At 37.3% G+C, this 6475-nt stretch overlaps 1 non-coding gene across 1 annotated transcript; it reads left to right on the top strand.

Moving 5' to 3' along the window:
* The first annotated feature begins 3251 nt into the window (after nt 1-3251).
* On the top strand, nt 3252-3313 carry LOC119543534. Its single transcript, XR_005218605.1, has one exon. It is a non-coding gene; the product is annotated as a U7 small nuclear RNA (small nuclear RNA).
* Nucleotides 3314-6475: the final 3162 nt, after the last annotated feature.

Genomic DNA, 6475 nt, shown 5'->3' with positions numbered 1-6475 from the left:
CTGGAATTTCCTGAAGGCAGCAGCACCTCCCACCCCCACCACTATGCAAGGCCCTGCTCTCTAAGAAAGCAAAGTGCCTTTCAATGCAACTGCTAGAGCTGCCTCCAGAAATGGCAAAGACTTTTCCAATAGGGTCATATCCTTAAGTGAAATAGATGTGATAACTGGAAAAAAACAAACAAACAATTAAAAGGAGGGCATAGGGACTCTCATCAATACTAGGGCTACCTTATCTGTCTTAAATCCCATCACCCTCATTTGAAACCTCTAAAACCAATTTCAACAGACCAGACCTCATTCTTTCTATCTCACTTATCCCTGCCCCCAAGGTCTCCTAAACCTTGACTGAATATGAATGAACCAGTTAAGGCAGCTATGGGGGCAGAGTTGGGTACAGAAAGTTGGGGGGGGGGGGGGATGGGTTTGGTTTTAATTTCTTTCTACTGAGCCTGGAGATCAGGGAAGGTAAGCACAAGGGAAATGTGGAATAGGCCATGTTTGTTTTCAGAGATTTCCCCAATTTAAAACTATTTATTCCCAATAATACCTTTGCAATGGTAGCCACAGTAAACAAATCATTATTTTTTTATATTTTTTATTTTTTTAACTGTATCAAAAAATTAAAAAACAAACAATAAAGACATTTCAAACAAGACCAAAACAAAGAAATAAGAAAAAATAACCTAAAATAACCACATTGCTTCCAACATGTTCCTACCCTACCCCAAGAAAATAAACAATAACCAAAGGATTAAGAAAAACAAATAACCTTAAATAACTACACTTCTGCCAATTTGTTCCTCCCATACTCCCCAAATGTTAACAAACCATAGTCATTCCTGAGCATTCCCATAACATTAAGTTTACCCTCCATAACTTACCTGTTCTTATTAGATTATCGTTCCCTCTTCACTATTTGTTGTCTGTCACTAGGTCCCCTACATTCTACATTATAAACCATTTATTTTACATTTTTCAATGTTCACATTAGTGGTAGCATATAATATTTCTCTTTTTGTGCCTGGCTTATTTCACTCAGCATTATGTCTTCAAGGTTCATCCACGTTATCATATGTTTCACGACATTGTTCCTTCTTACTGCCACGTACTATTCCATCGTGTGTATATCACATTTTGTTTATCCACTCATCTGTTGAAGGACATCTGGATTGTTTCCATCTCTGTGAATATCAGTGGGCAAATATCTGTTTGTGTCACTGCTTTCAGATCTTCTGGATGTAGACCAAGAAGTGAAATTGCTGGATCAAAGGGTAACTCAATATCTAGTTTTCTAAGGAAGTGCCAGACTGACTTGCAGAGTGGCTGTACCATTATACAGTCCCACCAGCAATGAATAAGAGTTCCAATTTCTCCACATCCTCTCCAGCACTTGTAGTTTCCTGTTTGCTTAATGGCAGCCATTCTAATTGGTGTGAGATGATATCTCATTGTGTTCTTAATTTGCATCTCCCTAATAGCTAATGAAAATGAACATTTTTTTTTCATGTGTTTTTTTTGGCCAAAAAAATCATTATTAAAGCATAAATAACACTGGGTTGGGGGTAATTGAATAAAATCTAACTGCCTAATTTCAGTAGGTAAAGGAAAATGTCCTTGAGAGCTATGGAAAACTTTTCCTGGATTTGGCTTGGGACAAATTAAACAATTGTAGTATATTTTCCAGAACTTGAATAGTCATAATTTTGAGGTTTTGAGGTTGTTCATAATTTTAGGAAATTATGTAAACAAAGAGATTTCTTTTTAACCTCCATGGGAAAAGAAAGAAAATATAGCTGCAAAAAAAATGCAGTGACGAAGTCTAGTCCTATTCCTGTTTCTATGATGACTTTTGAACCAAACAAACACAATTTTTTTCTACTTGTGTATGTTCTCCCCGAAGTTGTACAAGTTCACTGATAAAATAGGCTAGCATTATATCTATTGTATCTTTAAGATGGTAAAATGTAAGTTTGTGTTTAGTGAAATTAATTATTAATTTGACAAACTTTATTTTAAAAATAATTATGTTTTTTAGGATGTTTGAAGAGACTATCAAAGATCCTTTTGGTAACTAAATGTATGCAGTAATGTAAAGTATGCAGAATGTGCTTTGTTAAGGAAAGAAGTGTAGTTTTGTCTTCTAGTAAGTGTAGGACAAAGCCTGGGTGAATATGGAAAGCTCTGCAAGGTTTGTGGAAGTGAATTTTGTTTGTCATAGTCAGTGCTGACTAAAATTTGATCAGCTTGTTTAAGGGAGTGTGGTTTTGTCCTAAGGTAAAAAGTCTAGTTTTAACATGTAGGACAAGACCTGAATGGACAGGGAAAGTTGTAGAGGGTTTGTGGAAGTGAATTTTTGTCACAGTCAGTGCTGACTAAAATTCAGTAGGTTTGTTTATAATATATCTTTAAGAGCTTTTGTATCAAGCTGTGTATTCATACAGAATTGGAGTTTAGTTTTCTGTTAAAATAATGCAGATTGTTGGTCTGCTCTTAGTGAAAGGTTATAAAAAGTTTTTCTTAACCTTCTGAGGATTCTGTCTAAAAGACAAAGATTCTATGTCATAGGATAATATCTTTGTTGATATTTATGTTGACCTCATCATCCTTTATTTTAGAAGATAAGTTTTCTCACTTCTAAAGGAACTAGCTCTTTTCCTTACAATCATATTAGCTCCTATTTTGCTCTGTTATTATCACTTTGGCCAAATAGGAAACCAAATGTTCTTTGGCAGTGATCCATTTTTCTGTTTAACACAATATTTAAAGCTGATAACGTTTGACATATTGCCTTCCCAAATTCAAACCCTAAAGGATATATTTTTATTTCAAATTGTTGCAAAGGATTTGTTCTTTCACCTTGTAAAAAGAGAGGTGCTAGAACTAGATAGATTCATTTGATATGTTATAAGTTGCATGGGAAATATTATAAAAATTAAAAGGGATTTTCTAACCTGTTGGTTGAATTTGTATGGGTGAAATGTTAGTTATATAAATATTTTGAAATTTTATAAAATTCCTAGAGACTTGACAGTGTTCTCACTGTCCATGTTATGTCCTGACACTGATCTGCATGATATTAGACAACAGTATATTGTTGTTAGTCATAGTACTAGTTATTTTTTTTTTAAGAAACAACCAAATTTCCTTGTCAGTTACATTGTTTTACTCTGATGCTTCTCTAGAAAGTGCATGTGGTCAGCTACAGATCAGAATTTCATCTTCAACAAAAAGGCACTTTAAAAGAGAAGCAAGATTGTTACAGCTCTTTTAGAATTTGTGTAGCAGGTTTTCTGGCTTTAACTGGAAAACCCTTTAAAAAAAAGAGAAGCAAGGCAAATGTATAAATTATGTTCTACCTGTTAATTAACAAAACTGATGAAAGTGTAAAGGTGAGACAGGACAAAACTTCTACTATAGTCTGTGGTTGATGACTTCAATATAAGTTAATTGTCAAATGTTTTTATATCTGGACATAGCTTCATTTGGGAAGTGATCATAAGGAAACTAGGGTCTAGATTGTAAACTTTTGCAGCAGTCACATTTATTCCAGGGTCTTGGTTATTTCTAAATTTTGAGATGGTCTGTACTTTGGGTGTGGGACCTGGTAGCTCCTTGGAACTTAGGCATCTGTGTGAAACTCCTGAGACTCAGAGTTAGAGTTCTCCAGCTCTGGAGGTACTAAAGAAGCAACATTACTCCATATAGCAACTGTTAAATAAGCTGAAAAGGGGGTCAGACTTCAATTAGGGATGTGAATGGGGCTGATCTGCTCAGGACTAAGGTGAATCAGAACACAGGGTAAAAGATGATTTTGTCTGTATTTTAAGACAAAAAGAGGTGAGAATTATTTTGTCCAAAATTTACATTTTCTGTGACATACTATCTGATTTAACCTGTCTGGTCAGTTTGTTTGGACAACCTAATTCACCTTTATTTGATGTGGAACCTAGGATAGGGAATAAGATTTTGGAATTCTGTGCAAGTAAATGTAATACCCTGATACTTTTCAGAGTGTTTTAGCCATAAAAACAAACAAATAGATAAACAAACAAAAAACAAAATATTCACAAAGTCCCTTGAGGGACTGGAAAAAAAACACATAAAACTACTGAACCTCCTCACTTGGGGAATTCCTGCTATTCTCTCAAGCAATAAGGAGATCCCAACTTACTAAAACTGTAATCAAGAAATGCTGCAAAGTCAGAGTCTAAGATCTACTCCTTAAAAAAAAAAAAAAAAAAATTATTATTACCATTTAAATATGCAACAGGGAGACCCATAAAATTAACTCTAAAATATAACCCTAATCCTAACCCTAACCCTAACCCTAACCCTAGCTCTGCCTAATGAAAAGAAATATGCTAAGGAGCCAAGTCCTCGATCTTGAGGTCTGCACTTATGGAACTTATTTCTGAAATGATGTAATACCTAAGAGTCAACCCCTGAAAAACCTTGTTGCTCAAATGTGGCTTCTCTCAAAGCTGAACTCTGAAAATAAAATCATTACCTTCCCTCCTGCATGGAACATGACTTCCAGGATAATCTCCCTGGCACCGTGGGATTGGCGTTGTTTTGTGATCAAAAGAAGAAAAGAATTAAAATAAAGTTTCAATGGCTAAGAGATTTCTAGTAGAGTCAGGAAGTCACTCCAAAGGTTACTCTTACGCAGGCCTCAGCCTGATATTGCCAACACTGTTCCTGAAAACTGTAAGGAACAACCAAGGCTTTATCCAAAAATCTATAATAAATCACCTAATCATAATCTTTCTACTCCTTTTATTTAAACCTATAAGTTTCAATTTACTTAGTAAGTTTATTATTCAAGTACTTAAAGTCTCTGGATTGTTCCTATGCCAGTTAAACCATGAAACTCAGAGGTACCAGTCTCTCCAGGAGCAACCAGCTTCATTCCTGTACCCCATAAGGTCATGGCCTTTTCAGCATGAAGATGTCAGAACGGTCATGGCCCAGATATCCCTCAAAACTGAGGAATCAGCAAAGACAAAAAGGAGGAATTGTAACGGAGAAATTAAGATTTAACAAATAATTATGATGACTGAATCATTATATAGATGCTTTTTTCTCGCTTTCTAGTATATTGTAGAATATCCATTAGGAAATACCTGAAATTACTGAATTGCAAATTGTAAAAACTCCTGACTGGTCCTTTTTGTACCCCCTTATCCTGTTCTACAACTTTAATCTTATAGTCACAAAGACAACCCCCTAATGTTAATGAAGGAAGCTGAGTCAGCCCAGAACTCGCTACTGACTGCAGTGAAGTTGCTTGTTATTATAATGGTTATTCTAGCTTAGTTCTAGCTTAGCTCCACTCCTTCATATTTGTAAAGTATAATTGTTTATACTTGTTATTGTAATGGTAACTACTCCATCTCCCCTTGTTTGAATCCATAAAAATCCTAAACTCTTCAGGCTTGGGGAGACAGATTTTAATCCATAGGCCCTATCTGTTCTCCTTGGTTTGAGCTGCAACAAAACTCTTTCCCTTTGAAACTTTGATGTCATACATTGGCTGTTATGCACATCAGGTAGAGAACCCCAAGTCTGATTGCTATCAGAATCCAAAGTAGGTGCTCTGGGGCCCTATGTAGGTGAGGTATTTTCTAAAGCCCTGGGGGCTGGCCTGGAAGCTTCTAAAGACCCCAAAGTAGCCATGGAATGGAGGCCCTAGTCTGCCCTCTGAGCTGGTCAGAGCACTGAGTCCTGAGCAGAGCCAGTGGCCCTAGCTCTCCTGAGTCAGCCCAGCACCACTGTCCCCTTTGGCTGCGAACCTCGTGGCCTTGGTGCTGCCACACTGACCTCTCTGAGAGTGAGAATGTGGTTCAGGGGAACCAAAGAGACTCACCTTCTGCATTAGCTTTGCATTTTCTACTCTTAAGCGTTTCTTAGGTGGCAGCAGGGACTCTGATTTAATTCTCTTTTAATTGTTCTGGGGGTTGTGCCCAAGCATCAGTATTTTTAAAAGCTCTTCAGTTGATTATAAGGGTATATCTAGGGTGGAGAAAGGTTGTGATAGACCCTGTAATGGAGTAGGGGTTTGAATCCAGACCCCCAGTCTGGGTCTGTTTGCTTTGTACTTGACCATTTTGTATTGCCAGCACACTCCCTCCCATCCCTTTACTCACTCCAAACCTTCACAAAGTCCATTGGACATCTATCAGCAGTACCACACCTTGAGCTGGAGACTTCTCTTGGTAACCAGCAAAATATGTACAGGAGAGGGCTGAGCTGACTGCTTTCATATGACCTAGTGCTCCTTCTGATGGAACAGGCAGGCCTGACTCCGCCTTCCGTAGGGGACTCCATTTCAGGAGGTGCAGTCAGGTGAATCCAGGCGTTTGAGCTTATTGTGCCGCATGTACCTAGGCTTTGGACGATTTAAATGTCACCTGCATTGTGATTTGAACGACAGCACCTCCCGTTTATGGAATGCAGGATTCAAGCTCTGCACCAA

Source organism: Choloepus didactylus, chromosome 8, assembly GCF_015220235.1.
Source record: "Choloepus didactylus isolate mChoDid1 chromosome 8, mChoDid1.pri, whole genome shotgun sequence".
In the NCBI taxonomy this organism is placed as follows: domain Eukaryota; kingdom Metazoa; phylum Chordata; class Mammalia; order Pilosa; family Megalonychidae; genus Choloepus; species Choloepus didactylus.
Note: the sequence above shows the minus strand (reverse complement) of the source record. Positions and strands in the feature narration are given on the sequence as shown.